This window comes from Berghia stephanieae, chromosome 4, assembly GCF_034508935.2.
Source record: "Berghia stephanieae isolate SIO BIC M18660-M18661 chromosome 4, UCSD_Bste_1.3, whole genome shotgun sequence".
NCBI lineage: Eukaryota > Metazoa > Mollusca > Gastropoda > Nudibranchia > Aeolidiidae > Berghia > Berghia stephanieae.
Genome location: NC_088363.1, coordinates 9,919,806 through 9,937,305, shown reverse-complemented (window position 1 = coordinate 9,937,305; position 17,500 = coordinate 9,919,806). Strand labels below are relative to the sequence as shown.

At 39.6% G+C, this 17,500-nt stretch overlaps 1 protein-coding gene across 1 annotated transcript in view; it reads right to left on the bottom strand.

Annotated features, from left to right (window-relative positions):
- Window positions 1-7,593, bottom strand: part of LOC144970006 (uncharacterized) — a 90,290-nt gene extending 82,697 nt beyond the window's left edge. The window contains exon 1 of the mRNA XM_078909149.1: window positions 7,317-7,593. The gene's annotated coding sequence lies outside the window, so the exon portion shown is untranslated. The remainder of the gene's footprint in view (window positions 1-7,316) is intronic.
- Window positions 7,594-17,500: the final 9,907 nt, after the last annotated feature.

Below are 17,500 nucleotides of genomic sequence, written 5' to 3'. Positions count from 1 at the left end.
TTCAAATAGGGAACAGGTTGTAGATTTCCAAGTACCTACACACTATCAGCGTACTTAATTTGATGTCATCTAAAAGTCTCATTCAGACACATGCACAAAATCGCATCAAGAGGAATCTACTCAATTACTTACAAAACTGATACTGAAAAAAAAAAATATATTACAGAGAGATGATTTAAAGGGAAGAAATATCATCTCCCAAAACTAATTAACCAGTAGATTTTTGACCAATCAAAACATGGAATTCGTGACACACCTTACACCTGCTCGGACAAACATAGTTGGATGTAGGAATCGACCCCTCTCTGATCATAGTTATTGTTTTTATGCCACCAAATGGCTGACTAGTTATCATATGATTTTCTCGATCATTTGTGTTGGTTCTATTAATCGAGCGGTAGGACAGTGGGTGTTTTATTCAGACACAAATCACCGATAGTAAACCCGGTGTAGTTCGCGGCTATCCATGAGGCGTCGTTATCTAAGTGTCAAAACCAGTAGATTTTTTACCAATCAAGACATGGAATTTGTGAACAACATCTTCACACGTGCTCGGACAAACAAGGTTGTTTATAAACAATGGCGTGAATGATATCGACCTATCTCTCTGTTCATTGTATTTGTTTTCATTCCGCTAAATGGGTGACAACATAGTTATCACACGATTTTCTCGATCATATTATAAACGTTTAAATTTACAAATAGTTCTCTATGTTGGTTCTATTGATCAAGCTGTATATAACAAGTTGGTATTTTACTTAGATCCATGCCATCATTGTTAAACCTGTGTAGTTTACTATGTTTACCAATCATTGCCATTGTTTACATTCAGTCTGAGAGGCGCAATTATCTAGGTGTCTATGGGAGCGATCTATATTCATGTTTTCGTCCAACCAGGTCATCAATCACATGATTTGTTGCTATCTAACTATCGGATATTTCTTAACAAATTATGTAAACACGCTGCTTTGTTTACAAAAATTAAAAAACATACACATGTGTCAAGCTGAATCGAATGACCAATCGTGATGTTATTCATTTAAAAAGCTGTGAACATTTTTCACTAAGTGGTTCACTTTGAGCAAATTTTGCAATGTTACCAATGACCTCGAGCACATGGAATGTTAATATAGATCATGCCCATTCTCGGGCCATGTTCCATACCGACATAATAATAATTTCGTGTAATGATGATCTCATCTCATCTCATGTAGTTCCATATCTGAAGCAGACGTCGGAGGTCATCTTCCGCCAAGCTGATCTATCTCTTGCCAATTCTATTAAAGCAGCGCCACCTTTCTCAGCTTCATCTGTCCAAGTTCTTATCCCTTTCAAATACGTTATTCTTTGTCTTCCTCTTATTCTTTTTCCATTCATCTTTCCAGTCAAGGCGAGTATTTCCAAACCAGGGTGGCGGATAATGTGTCCTAAAAATTCCATTTGGCGTTTGATGATTTTTGTTATCAGTGATCTTTTTCTGTTTGCCATTTCTAAAATTTCTTCATTTCTTTTCCTTTCCATCCATGACACCCTCATCATTCTTCTGTAAAACCACATTTCCACTGCCTCCAGTCTTTTAACCATGGTCTTGTTTATGGTCCAGCTCTCACAACCATATAGCAGCACAGACAGTACATAGCAATCCAGGACTTTGATTTTTGTTTTCATGCTAATATTCCTGTTTTTCATAATTGTATGCAGCTGGTTGAATGCATTCTTCGCCATACCTATTCTTTTCTTTATTTCACAATCTGATTTTCCATTGGATGTTACATTGAAGCCTAAATATTTGAAACATTCAACTTGTTGTATTGTTTGTCCTCTGCTTGTTATTACACAGGCTGGTGGGTTATTATTTTTTTTTAATTGAAAATCTGCAAAAGAGCAAAGGCTAAACCTAAATACCAACTAGACATTCTCCGGGAGGAACAGAAGATACAAGAAAAATTTGAACTATCAGTAAGAAACAAGTTTGAAGTGCTTGGAGAACTAACAGATATAGAAGAGAAATATGAGCAGTTTAAAGACAGTGTTGCTGCATCATTAGAAGAAAATGTTCCAACCACACTTAAGTTGCAGAACAAGAAATGGATTACTCCAGAGATATTAGAACTAATGAATGAGAGAAGAATTTCAATTTAGGTAATGATGATGAGATACATAATATCATATTTTATGATCAAAAGAGCCTGTTCTGTTTTGTTTACATACCGACGTGGTCTTGGAAGGTTCTAGTTCGTTTGAGACTGTCATATAAAGAATGTGGCTGTTACGTATAATACATTATATTATTTTAACAACCTCATACATTGATTTGTGGTGTCGATAGCTCAGTTGGTAGAGCACTCGCTTCAAAATCAAAAGGAACCGAAGAGAAACCACTGTTAACGGTCAGGTACTCATTATACACTTAAGCACGGCGAGAGAATGTACGTAAAGAGTCTTTTACAAGGATTCAACTATGCACCACTCAGACCGGGACTAGAACCCTGGACCATCCAGTCCGAAGGCGTGTATCGTAACACTAAACCACATAGCCCTTTAGAATTGGCGGAAAGTACTTTGCGATAGGGAAACGTCATATTCAAAAGTTAGCACCCAATTGTGATTGTCCAGGCTGTATGGCTCTGACGAACTAGCCATCACGTCCTGAAAAATGTCCAATAAGAACGAAACTGACAATAGATTGTGAGTTTCAAGCGATGGATTGTTCCAGGCCTGTTTTCCATCTAAGGAAAGAGATATTTGCTCATTGTTTGCCGTTCACGTGGTAGAAAGCAATATATAACACATATTGGCCTCTGAAGCAACAAAATAAATCGTTTCATCAGTAAACAATGAAACGTTTTTGTGTTAAAACTCTTTCAGGAAGACAAGGTAGTGTAAATGTTGCTGCTCGAAGCTCGAAGAAATAAATAACAATGTGAAATTGAATTGAAGCTTTTTTTCTGTCCGAATTGAGGTTAATATCGGTTCCTTGTAAGGGAGAATAATAAATACAATGAACACCACAAAAGACCCAAAGTTCGTATTTCTTTTCAATATTTAATGTAAACTCATACTAGTCATGGTCTCAATCATCCGGACATAATACCGTTTTGAAACAATGGGTAATATATTGTCTACATTTTCTTAGTTTTCCTGAAATAAATAACAATGTTAGATTGAATGTAAGCCTCAGTTTAATATATTTGTTTTTCTAATAAGAAATTTACTTCAAAATGCACACAGTCATCTTTACAATTTAATACAACAGGGAACATCATGTTTTCATGCATTGAAAGTTAGTAAGTAAGTTACTCACTTGAACTACTCACTCCTCTTCGAATAATACAACTTTAACGGTCCAAATTTCTTTTTTCAAACATCATTCCTCTCTCTCTCTCTCTCTCTCTCTCTCTCTCTCTATCTATCTATCTCACTCTCTCTCTCTCTAACTCTCTCTCTCTCTTTCTCTCTCTCTTTCTCTTTCTCTCTCTCTCTCTCTCTCTCTCTCTTTCTTTCTCTCTCTTTCTCTCTCTCTCTCGCTTTCTCTCTCTCTTTCTCTCTCTCTCTCTCTCTCTCTCTCTCTCTCTCTCTTTCTCTTTCTCTTTCTCTTTCTCTTTCTCTCTCTCTTTCTCTCTCTCTCTCAATATATCTATCTATCTATATCTCTCTATCTATCTATCTATCTATCTATCTATCTATCTATTTATCAATCTATCTCTCTATCTCTCTCTCTCTCTCTCTCTCTTTCTCTTTCTCTCTTTCTCTCTCTCTTTCTCTCTCTCTCAATATATCTATCTATCTCTATCTATCTATCTATCTATCTATCTATCTATCTATCTATCTATCTATCTATCTATCTATATATCTATCTATCTCTCTATCTATCTATCTATCTCTCTCTCCCTAGCAAAACGGAAAGTACGGGACATTCAGGCAAATGGAATGTATCACGTGTTCAACACATCCCTGCAGACTTAATTGAATTGACATTATGGCCGGCAACTTTGGCCAGCCAACCAACAATAAATAGAGAACAATAGCACGACGTCAAAATACTGCTCTGTTTCCAATCTTCTACGAAGCAGAGACCGTCCCCGCTGAGCCGCGCTGCCCCTAAAATGAAACGTATTCTGTCTTCAACCTCAATGGGAAATCATTATGACTTTGTGCGGTTATGTGGTCTTGTGGTATGACACTCGCTTTCGGATCGGAAAGTCCTGGGTTCGAGCCTCGCGCTTGGCGCATAGTTGAGTCCTTGGAAAAGGCTCTTTACTCACTTTCTCTTCTTCTTCTTCTTCTTCTTCTTCTTCTTCTTCTTCTTCTTCTTCTTCTTCTTCTTCTTCGTCTTGTGGAAACCTCCAATATTGTCGAGGATCACTCCACAGTTTGTAGTGTTTTACATTTTAAACTTGCTAAAACTCTGCACATAATACTAATTAAAAAAGAAAAATAAAACAAACAAAAAACAAAAAAAAATAACAAAAAAAAAAAAAAACACATAGATTAAAAAGTCACGTTGTGAACTCTAGCAATCGCGTGAAGGCATGTTGGCAACTGTTTTCAGCCACTTCATCTGGGAGGCTATTCCATAGTCGGGCAGTGGAAGGGAAAAACGAATACATGTGGGCGTCTGTTTTTGATGTTGGGATGGTTACTCTTGCTGTGTGTCCCCTCGTATTTCTTGTGCCGATATCTTTGATGTCGTTTGTAGGTTTAAGGCACGAATTTTTGTAGTAGATCTTGTGGAACAATTTAAGTTTATCTATCTTTCTTCTCTTTTCCAGTGGTTCAAGGCCAATCCGTTGTGATATTTCAGACGCACTTGAGAAAGGATCGAATGTGTTTGTGATGCGTCTTGCTGTTTTTCTTTGGATGTTTTCTAAGGTGTCGATGTTTTTCTTTGTATATGGGTCCCAAATTGAGCTGCCATACTCCAAAATTGGTCTAACAATAGTTTTCTCTCACCGTACTCAGGTGTAAAATGAGTACCTGGCCGTTAACAGCGTTGTCTTTGTCCGAAAAATTGTAATATCGCCTAACAGGCGGCATGTCCCGTCCTACATGTTAAATGTTGTTGTTGACCAGGGACCCCTTGTAAAGCGCTTTGAGCACATTTAGTGGATATGGCGCTATATAAAGCTCAATTATTTTTTTAAAATACCAATGATTTTCTTCGAGTAGTTCTTTACGACATCATTTCAGATCGATATGACGGAGATCAAATCTTCGCGAGAGAAGCAACTGCCGGATAATAAGCGTGTTTGACCCGACCTGAAATACTCATTTCATCAATCAATAAGGAAAAGGATCGTTCATTCAACAAGCCAAAGTGATACCAGGCTGCTAGAAGCTGTGGACTCTATGTAAAAAAAAGTAGTAAACAAACATGAATATAACACCTTCATACAATAAGAACAAAATATCAAACACTGAACCTTTCTTCAGCCAACAACAAAACAATGAAGACGTAATTACATTACTAAATATCTACCAGCTGGAATTTAGTAATGTATTTATGTATTTATTGTTTTTTTTTTTATCTACTCTTGGCTGAAGAAGGGTTTTGAGCCCGAAACGCTTTGTGTTTGATATTTTGTTCTTTTTTTAAGCTGTTATATTCACTTTTTATTCATGACATTCAACAAGCCGTGATTGAGATATCAATGAACACAGTGAGGTTGATGTTTTAAAAATAAAATATCCAACAGTGTCATGTCCATCAGCTTTCTTACTATTCTGTAATACACATACAAAATTAATCTTCTTAAACAATAATGAACTTTTATACAATGCAATATCCACTGAACGTGCCCAAAGCGCTTTACAAAGGGTCCCAGACCAACAGCAACATGTAGCATGTAGAACGAGAAACGACAGTTGTTAGGCGATAACGCATTTGTTTTTTCGGGCAGAGACAACGTTCTTAACAGCCAGATACTCATTTTACATCTGAGTACGATGAGAGAATGTGAATAAAGAACCTTTTTCCACGGACTAAACTATGCACCGAACAAGATTCGGACCCAGGACATTCCGGTCCGAAAGCGAGCGTCATACCACAAGACTACATAACCTGAATCACAACAAATGTGATAATTTCCCTATGGTTATTAACGAGCGACGAATCAAGTTCATTCTTATTGTGGAGAATCTTCAAAAACGGTCTTACGATTTTATATCATAGTAACAAATAACAACAGAAAATGAAATGGAAGTTTCAATTTATTTTAATGGGTTTCCCCATTCTTAACAAAACGCGATGGATGAAACACGAAGGACAAAGAAGAGATTTGAGAATGGCGTTGTTCCACATTATCTGGCACCATTGAATGTCCCATAGCATTTCCTATCGCTATATATTTCTTTTAGCTTCAAGCAGCAACAATTCAATTAACCAGTAGATTTTTGACCAATCAAAACACGGAATTTGGGACACATTTTCACAGGTGCTCGGGCAAACATAGTTGGTTGTTTAATTACGTGAATGAAAGCGTCCTCTCTCTGATCGGTGTTCTTGTTTTTATACCGCCAAATTGGAGACAAGTTTCACACGATCAAGTTATAAAGGTATAAGTTTTCACACCGTTTTCTGTGTTAGTTATACTGATTAAGTGGTAGAATAGTGGGTATTTTATTAAGACACATACCATCAATAATAAAACGTGTATAGTTTGCTATGTCAACCAATCAACGCCATTGTTTACAGTATGACGACTGTACGAGAGGCGTGGTTATCTAGGTGCCTATTATCGTAGTAAAACAAATAATATAACAATGCAATTTTCAAGATGATTTGGTCGCGCGTCTATTTTGGCTTTTTACTTGTATTTTTCAAATGTAGTCTAGGTTACGAAAGCGTTTCACGCAAAACGCGTTCAAAGCAGCTGTGCTTTTATTAATTGTTACATGATGATAGCAGTAGCGATCTCACATATATTTTTCTATCTGCATTTTACATACGGTAAGGAAATTATATATGAAAACTATTATACTTTTAAGTAGGACATTTGAAGTACTATAAGCAAAGAAACAATGACAAAGATTATAACAACATAGTATTGCACAGGATGATGATGATGATGATGATGATGATGATGATAATAATGATGTTGAAGGAGAGGATGATGATGATGACGATAACGATAATAATAATAATAATAATAATAATAATAATAATAATAATAATAATAATAATAATAATAATAATAATAATAATAATAATAAGAAGAAGAAGAAGAAGAAGAAGAAGAAGAAGAAGAAGAATACTATTAATAATAATAATGATTAATTGCATGCGAGTGTTTTCAACTTTAATAACTATTACTCACTGTATACGTTTCACTCCAATTCAATCGATCCTAGATATAGACAGTTGTCATTCAACACAAAATATATAACAACACTTCAACACCCCTCCCAATACAAATCACATTGCTTTTTTATGTGCGTATGTGTTTGTGTGTGACTATTATAAAACCACTAGCAGATCGTTGCCATGTTCTTCCTTTATCCGTAGTCCCAAGACACGATCGGTCCTTCCCTCTTTCCCCCCAACCGTTGATAAACAAGCAAGCAAACCCCAAGGTGTCACTGCTCCTCCTCCTCTCACCGCTCCCACCAGGCAGGCCATCACCAACGTTGTCACCATCGACACCTACAATGACAACAACCAGAATGTTTACTTCTACTCACGCTCGCTCTCACTACTCACTCACTCACTCACGTGCTATTAGGGTGGAGGTTATTGGACGGGTGTCTTTGGGGTTTTATTTTTGTTTCTGTTTTATTTTATTAACACATTCGCCAGTGGGTGGCTTTTTATATTAAACCTTCAGTGACTTTTCGTTGTCAATGTTTTTGTTGTTATTTTCTCAATGAAATCTACAAAAGCTTCTTTTCATCAATTGTTCTACCCCCACCCCCCTCCATCCCCCAAAATGATAGTAACGCGTAATGATATCAACTTTACAATAACAATTTGTACTTCGGATTATCAAGACTTAAATTTCATTAAAATTATATTTTTTTTTTTTAAAAAGGACGTATCGTTAAAATATTTTTTCAAAATAAAAAGAAATTCGGAGATAACGAAATTAGAATGGAGAATAAAAAGATGAACGTTTAAAAAAATTCCCTTTATTCACTCCATAGGGGAAATTTGTCTCTAGGGTCTATTCTAGGGGAAGATTGGAATAACTCAGGCATCAGCCGCAATGCAGCGACGCAAAATTTAGCTAGGGTGAGGTGACTTGCTCAAGGCCACACAGCGCAGCGGCGGGTGATCGAACTCGATACCTTTCGGGTAGAGACCGTACCGCTGAGCCATGCTGTAGAATGTAAAATGTCTTGCACTTTTGTGTTTTTTAATTCAAACGTTGTATCCAAACGAGGACATGAAAAAACCTCACTTCGTAATTGGGTACCCTACACCTCCAGGATTCCAAAACGTTCGAGGTAAAGAATCTGTTATCATCTCATCTTGTCATCTTTATTATCACCATCACAATCATCATCACATCACCATCATTGTTATGTACCAACCGCAGTACATAACTGACAGGGAAGACGTTCCTTGGTTGCCAATCATCAAGTAATTGTTTATTCAATTCCTTTAAATCATAATATATCACAGACTTAATAACATTAAACATGCATTATAAAAATATACATAAACAGAAATATACGTTATGTAATATAACGTCAATGCAAAGTCTAGTTAACTAATGATACGAATATAACGTATTGTATTAATATATTCAATTGTGACATTATTTAGAAATAACTAAATGTAATTAAGTGTATTATTCATGGAAGTAAATTATTAGTTATTGCAAAGGGCAATAACTCAATAATAACAATACACCATAACACCTCCCTTCTAGCCTGAAGGATACTGAAGGTTTAACCATCAAAATATTAACATAGACACACATAATGTAACAGTCCGCTTAAAACACTATTTCAAAGTTAATTTGAAATTCTATGTTACACATCCAGAAGAACGCCGTTACGATTAACATTTAAAAGTCCGTACGAACAATACTATTTCAAATGTCTGGTGATCACATACACTATATCAAGTCCATTTGACAGTCCATGCACTGGAATAATCTGTTACAAGAACGTGAGTCTCGTTGTCACGATTATAATATAACCACCATGTTAACTACTGTGGCGTGTGCGCAGTTGGTCGACGTGTCTTCTCAAAGTAGGACCATCCGGCACGATTTTCACATCGAACATTCGGTTTCAAATCACTGATGCCACAATCGCTGGCACCCACTTGTCCCTACGCCCCCTCTGAAAAGACAGGGCATAGCACTGGCTGTTCACTGTGAACTTAGATTTCCTGGACGAGCGAAGATTTACACGGTTGTGGGGCAGGAGCACATCTATCTTCGCCCGTATCTGTCGACCAATCAGAAGTTCGCTTAGGCTATAGCCACTGCACAGGGGAGTTCTCCGGTACTGGATCAAGAACTCGTGTAAGGCCTCACTGGTACTGAGGCTTGACTTCCTTAGCGACTTTTTAAACGACTGTACCAGTCTCTCAGCTGCACCGTTGGTCTCTGGATGATACGGGGCTCCCTGTAGGTGTTGAATACCCCGGCTCTCACAGAAACTTGCAAACTCAGCTGACGAGAAGCACTGCGCATTATCAGTGACGATGGTATGCGGGTAGCCAAAATGCGCAAAATCCTCGTCCAGCTTTTGAATTGTCGCCTTCGTGGTGATGGATGTCATCTGGTGGACACACGGATATTTGGAGTATGTATCCACCATCACGAGCCAGTTGTGTCCTTTGAAATTCACGGCGTGGTCGATATGGACACGTTCCCATGGTTTGTCGGGCATAATCCATGGCTGTTTTGGAGGCAAAGGTCGGGCCGCATTCCATTTGACCTTTGTCACCGTCTTTACTCGTTGATGTTGACTTCTCTTCCGACAGGCAGACTTTATGTGGCCCTTAATGCCGCAGTGGTGGCAAAGGGCTTCCTTGTATCGACAGGCATCACTCGAGTAGTTCCCGATGCACCGGTAGCATTGGGTTTTCTGGTTCCCGTTCTCCGCTGATTTTGATTGGCGGTTGATCTCTGGAGACGGTTCGTTATTCGCCGTGGGCAGCTTACGAGCCGGATTTCGATTGGGCTGGAACTTAAACACATCGGCATTTGATGTGCCGACCGTCTCTCTGGCAACTTTTCCAGCCTCCTCCACTTCCGCGGCGATCTGAATGGCTCGATTGAACGTCAGCTCGTCGTCCTTTACTTTAAACAAGGCTTTGACGATAGCCTCGCTGTTGATCGAGCAAACGAATCGAGTCCTCATTGCCTCGTCCAACGGGTCATTGATCGAGGCAAAATCACATGTAGCTGCCTCTTGCCGAATTCTCGCAGCTAACTCGTGGACGGTCTCTCCTGGCTTCCTTTCTGTTCGTGTCCAGAATTTGTAACGCTCCCTAACAACGAATCTTTTGGGGTTGAAATGGCCAACCATGTGCTGCTCGATCTCATCCATCGATAATTCGTTGACGTCCTTGGGAGGAACGCTCTGTGAAGCCAGGTTTGCCAGAAGCTTGAAGATGGCACACGATTGGTTGGTGAGAAAAATCTCCGCAATCCTGTCCGATGGAATGGAGTTGGCCTTTACGAACGTCTGGAAACGTGACCAATAGTCCGTCCACAGCTCTGCGTTTGAATCAAACTCGCAGAACCTGGTGTTGGTCACTGACGACGGGTCGATCCATCACCAAGGCCATTAACGTTTCCATCTGTTGACGCTGCATCTCCATCTGCTGTTGTTGTTGGGCCATCTGATCACGCAATAGCCCAATCAGCTCCTCGTTGGTCCATGCTGCTCGTGTAGTCATGACGATACGTCCAAAGCAGCCAATGAACGATCAGCAGGCCGATACGTCGCTGCAAATAAGTTCGACTCCGCTGGTAATCCTTGCTGTCAAGACAAGTAGGTCAACGTTTGACCCGACAGTTCCTCCTCGCACGTCCGACACGGCAAGGCAGGCTTATCCTGATGAAAACGTCCAAAACAGCCAATGGGCGGTCAGTAGGCCGATACGTCCGACTCCGCTGGTTGGTTTTCCGTGCTGTCCGATACAGCAAGAAGTACGTCACCCGTCCGACACGGCAGGTACTACTCCGCAGGTCTGTCACGACAGGCAATCACGTCCTGATGATTCTTCCACGTCTGTCACGACAGGCAATCACGTCCTGATGATTCTTCCACGTCTGTCACTGTCACGACTGACAGTCACGTCCTGATGATTCTTCCACGTCTGACACGACTGACAGTCACGTCCTGATGATTCTTCCACGTCTGTCACGACTGACAGTCACGTCCTGATGATTCTTCCAAAGCAGCCAATGGACGGTCTTCCCTCTCAGCAAGTCGAAACGTCGCTGTACATACACGTCCGACTCCGCTGGTAAGTTGTCCTTGCTGTCCGATACAGCAAGATAAGTTGGTCACGGCAGGTTCTCCTCGCACGTCTGACACGGCAGAGCAGTCACGTCCTCTCCCTCGCTCGTCTGGCACGGCAAGGCAGGCAGGTCCCCCTCGCTCGTTTGGCACGGCAAGGCAAGGCAGGCAGGTCCCCCTCGCTCGTCTGGCACGGCAAGGCAGGCAGGTCCCCCTCCCTCGTCTGGCACGGCAAGGCAGGCAGGCAGGTCCCCCTCGCTCGTCTGGCACGGCAAGGCAGGCAGATCCCCCTCGCTCGTCTGGCACGGAAAGGCAGGGCTCGTCCTTCTTCGTCCGGAGGCAGAACAGGGCAAGGCTCGTCCTTCTTCGTTCGGAGGGAGGACAGGGCTGCCCCCTTCGTGGGTTGGCAGTCCTTAAAAGGACTGTGATTTCATGTGACCCACAGCTGGAATCCTCGTCGCCACTGTTATGTACCAACCGCAGTACATAAAATAACTGACAGGGAAGACGTTCCTTGGTTGCCAATCATCAAGTAATTATTTATTCAAGTACTTTAAATCATAATATATCACAGACTTAGCAATATTAAACATGCAGTATAGAAATAAACATAAACAGAAATATACGTTATGTAATATAACGTCAATGCACAAGTGTAGTTAACTAATGATACGAATGTAACGTATTCTATTAATATATTCAATTGTGACATTATTTAGAAATAACTATATGTAATTAAGTGTATTATTCATGGAAGTAAATTATTAGTTATTGCAAAGGGCAATAACTCAATAATAACAATACACCATAACAATCATCATAATCATCATCTTAATCATTATCGTCATCGTCATCATCATAATCATCATCATTATCATCATCATCATAATCGCCATCATCATCATCATCATCATCATCATCATCATCATCATCATCATCATCATCATCATCATCATTAACATCATCATTTGTGTTAACTTTTCACAGCACACAGCTTCTTGTGCGTCTATATAATAGTGTTGTATGGCTCCAGCCTTCGGGTCGAGAAGTCCATGGTTTGAGACTGAGGAGCACATAGTTGGGTCCTTGGAAAAGAATTTTACTCACATTATCTCACCCTACTCAGTTGTAAAATGAATACCTGGCTGTTAACGGGTAGCATGTCTCGTCAATAAGCATTCATCATTTTCTATTTTACCATTATTTATTTCAAAAGGAAATGAAATTCGGTCAATAAACTTTATGTTTCTACATCACAAAAATAGTTGAGTTATTTATATAGAGCAACGTCCACTAAACGCACTTAAGCGCTTTACAAGGGGTCCCTGACTAACAGCAACACGTGACATATCGAACGATACATGATGCCTGTTAGACAATGTCACAGTTTTTCCGACTCTTACAACGTTGTTAACTGACAGGTACTACTTTACACCTGAGTACGGTGAGATAATGTGAGTAAGGAGTATCTTCCAAGGACTCAACTATGCGCCGAGTGAGGCTTCAATCCAGGACACAGAAGAAGAAGAAGAAGAAGAAGAAGAAGAAGAAGAAGAAGAAGAAGAAGAAGAAGAAGAAGAAGAAGAAGAAGAAGAAGAAGAAGAAGAAGAAGAAGAAGAAGAAGAAGAAGAAGAAGAAGAAGAAGAAGAAGAAGAAGAAGAAGAAGAATCAAATTGTTTTTTTAATAATTTAGTTGTGGAAATGGGAATTGACCTCAAATCCTTTCAAACCACAGTGACTCTCAAAACATACCTAGCTGCCCATTTTTTAATTATATATCAACCTGATTTGTTTGGTTTTTTTTTTTTTTTTTGTTTGTTTTGTTTTGGTTTGGATTTTTTGGTTTTTAGTTTTTTAAATTTTGAAATAGAGAATGAATACAAATTTGATTAAGGCATGGATCAAATGGAATATTTTCATTCAATAAGCCTGCCCATGCAATTTTTTCAAATTCAATTTAACATTGTTCTGATTACCTGGGATTTGTCCCAATTGGCCATTAAAGGATAGCATTGCCAGGAAATAACGTCTATCTTGATCTAAACTCATATAAAATCAAACACAAAAATATAGAATGAGAGAAAATAAAAATAAATAAAATACAATAAATAAATTAAAATTCCCTTTATTCATCCCATCGGGGAAATTTGTCTCTAGGGTCTATTCCAAGGGAAGACTGGAATAACCCAGGCGTGGAGAGCCGCAAATTGAGCTAAGGCGAGGTGACTTGCTCAAGGTCACACAGCGCAGCGGCGGGTGTTCGAACTCTATACCTTTCGGGTACGAAGCAAATACTGTACCGCTGAGCCACGCTGTCCCAGAGCTAAACTCATATAAAATCAAAAACAAAAATATTGAAAAAGAGCGAAAATTCCCTTTCTTCATCCCAACGGTGTATTGATTGATTCTAACACTCTTGCTTTTTGGAACTCCGGACGTGTTCCCAATCACTGCACTGGCTTGCGAGTATGCGTTGGGACCAGAGTTCGAATTCCAAAACGCAAGAGTGTAAGATATCATTTATTCTCCCCTCAATCGATTCTGATCTCGTTGTCTCTGAATTAAAGACATTTTCAAAATTATCTAAAAAATAGATACTTCTTTTTTTTTTTTGTAAATCTAATTTTAGTGAAATTTAACGCTAGAGAATCTGACGTCACAAATAATATATAATTGTAAACTTGATATCATTACCCGTTACTATTTATGGAGAGAGGTAGAATAATTATTGCCTTTAGGGTATATTATCTGCTATTCTTGATGAAAAACAGGGTTGGTGGTTAAAATTTTACAATACAGCTCATATTAAATTTTTGCCAGCGGCCACAGAATTACTTGCATTCAAATAATTATAAAACTATTTTTATAGATTGATATTTGAGTAACTTGCAAACCTTTTTTTAAAAGCTGAGGGTATTGCCCGACACCAACTTATACAGGTCTGACACCAGAATGCAATTATGGGCCTACTTTAACAATGTTGTAATATTTTGCGTCATTTTTTTTTCTGAGATTTCCATTACAACAATGAGCCCATAATGAATTGAGTCATCGGACCTGTGAATGAGTGCACGTCGGGAATACCCGTTGATTCAAATGATTATTTTGAAAATCTGCTTGGGTAAAACGATAGGTCATTTGTTTACAAATCCATTAAACCTGCTAGGGCATTGTGACCGGTCATTTGACTTTGGAAATCGCCCATCTGGCCGTCCTGTTGCCAGATTTATTTTCGCCCACCTACAGACTTTATTAACGAATGGATTTTGATCTTTTGATTGCTCGAAGGATTCTTTTAGATATATGTTCATTTTCACAATCCAGTAGTATCGTAATACGCTTCAACAGTCATGACGTCACTTCCCTCGTAATGACGCATGGTAACTTAGTAACACTGGCTCTAAACTATGGGAACAATGGCGGACGCCCGTATGAAATATTTCCCCGGCGAGCATAAAAGCGTATCCAGAGGAAAAAAACACATACATTTGATCATGTTTTGACTTTTACACATTCTGATCACAAGACATATGAAAAGTTCTAGCTAGCATGAAAAATAAAAAGTAATGATTTTCTTTGCCGGGCAGCATGACATCAGACTATTGAATCCAATTGAAATATATGAGCATCCGCTCGGAATAACCTTTATCTCACCGTAAATTTTGCTGGTTCTCTACTGGTCTCTAAAAAAAGACCGAAATGATTCAGGTATAAGACTCGACTCTTCTTGGTAAAGTAGACAGAAGACGCTTAATTTCCTGCCCATGACATATTTTAATGACATTATCAGAGATTGAACCCGCAACTCGGGACGTAAGTACAATGCCTTATCCACTAAGCCTGCTCTTCAGTCTGACTCCCACCTTGCACAAAGATATAAAAATAGACCTTCAGAGCTATTGGGCTCATGGAGCCAGGATTTATCCCAGTTTCTTTATGGTGTTACGGACAATAACAATCGCTTGCTACTTTTCAGATAGGACGCTAGCCGAACACAAAGTGTGCGGCTATGTGGTCTAGGGGTATGACATTCGCTTTCGCATCGGAAGGTCCTGGGTTAAAGCCTAGCTCGGCGCATAGTTGAGTCCTTGGAGAAGGCTCTTTACTCATATTCTCTCACCGTACTCAGGTGTAAAATGAGTAGCTGGCCGTTAACAGCGTTGTCTCTGTCCGAAAAAATTGTAATATCGCCTAACAGGCGTTATGTCCCGTCTTACATGTTGCATGTTGCTGTTGGCCAGGGACCGCTTGTAAGGCGCTTTGAGCACGTTTAGTGGATATTGCTCTATATAAAATCTCAATTATTTATAAAGTACTTTCCACCAGATAGAACAGACAACGCTATCCAATCACTGCTGGGAAGACATGGGGTCCGAAAAAAACTCGACTACACCAGTGAATGATCTCGGTCGCTTTTCGTGTGAAGCGAGTGCTCTACCAACTGAGCTATCGGGACTCTCACCTAGAACACAACCAACTGTTCTGCCATACTTTGAACAAAAAAAAAAAAACAACATGTTATAAACTCCTCCATACCACCCACAGGAAAATCGTCACATTCGTTACGGTGCGTCCAGCAATTTTCTTATACTGATTTCGTTTGTTATAGTTAAGCTATAAAAACTCGACACTTTGTTGATTTGTTGCAGAGCTCATTTTCCTGAACAGAATATAGAAAATAGGTCCTACTCGTTACTATCTGTTTGAAAAATCTATCGTTGTGTTGGGTGAGTATGAAGTTTCTGGTATAATTCTGAAAATAGCTGGTAAGGAGAGAGTTAAATCATTTGGCCTGAAAAGTCGTCCTTCAAATATCGATCTATTTAAATGACCATCACCTTGGCTAAACTCTAAAACGTGGGACGTTAATAAAGGCATCGGGAGTTCCCAGGTTTGATAGTTTTTGCCAAGATATTATGGTTCTTTTAAATCAATTGATGTTTGATGGCCCAGTTTTCTGGCCAAAATTTTTAATTACGTGTTTGTTTGTTTTTACATAATACGACAGTTAACTGGTTAACTGGGGGCAGCGTGGCTCAGTGGTACGGTCTTTGCTTCTTATCCAAAAGGCACAGAGTTCAATCACCCGCCGCTGCGTTGTGTGGCCTTGAGCAAATCACCTCGCCCTAGCTCACTTTGCGGCGCTGCGGCGCTCTATCCGAAGACCTTACCATACACCTGGGTTATTCCAGTCTTCCCTTGGAATAGAACCTAAAGACAAATTTCCCCTTGGGGATGAATAAAGGATTTTATTTTGTTATTTATTTATTTTATTTTTATATTTTTATTTTGCCAGTGTAGACGTCCTTCAAACCACCATCCATCGTGGCTTGTACTCTTGAGCACGTTGCGGCCGGTCAACTGTCTTGACGTATCACGACCGTCTGCGATGCGAATGAAGTCTGCGTTGTTTTTAAAATCACTTCGAATAAAATAGCCCTCATGTCGTCAAAAACGCTCAATTCTGGGATTTCAACTCGTCTCCTTTCAAGTGCACAAGAGTCTGCAATCATTGCAATTCACCATGCCAGGTGACTGTCCACAATAAAGAACCATTGATTTGGTAACATGTGAGACATGCTACATATTAACTGGCTATGTGGTCTAGTTGTATGACATTCGCTTTCGCTTTCGGAGCGGAAGGTCCTGGGTTCGAGCCTCGCGCTCTGCGCATAGTTGAGTCCTTGGAAAAGGCTCTTTACTCACATTCTCTCACCGTACTCAGGTGTAAAATGAGTACCTGATCGTTAACAGCGTTGTCTTTGTCCGGAACATTGTATTATCGCCTAACAGGCGTCATGTCACGTCCTACATGTTAAACCAGGGACCCCTTGTAAAGCGCATTGAGCACATTTAGTGGATAGTCCGCTATATAAAGCTCAATTTAAAAAATAATGTTTTAACTCATCGGCTATTCACCCTATGCTGCCGCATACTATTCCGAGGACGAGAGGCGCATGCGCACAACCAACATGACGTTCTCTCTTTAATAACTTGTCCGCCGGTGACGTCACAGACTATGGGTGACGTCCAATCAAGGGACGCTACTCTTCCGCTAATCTCATTCCCTATTAAT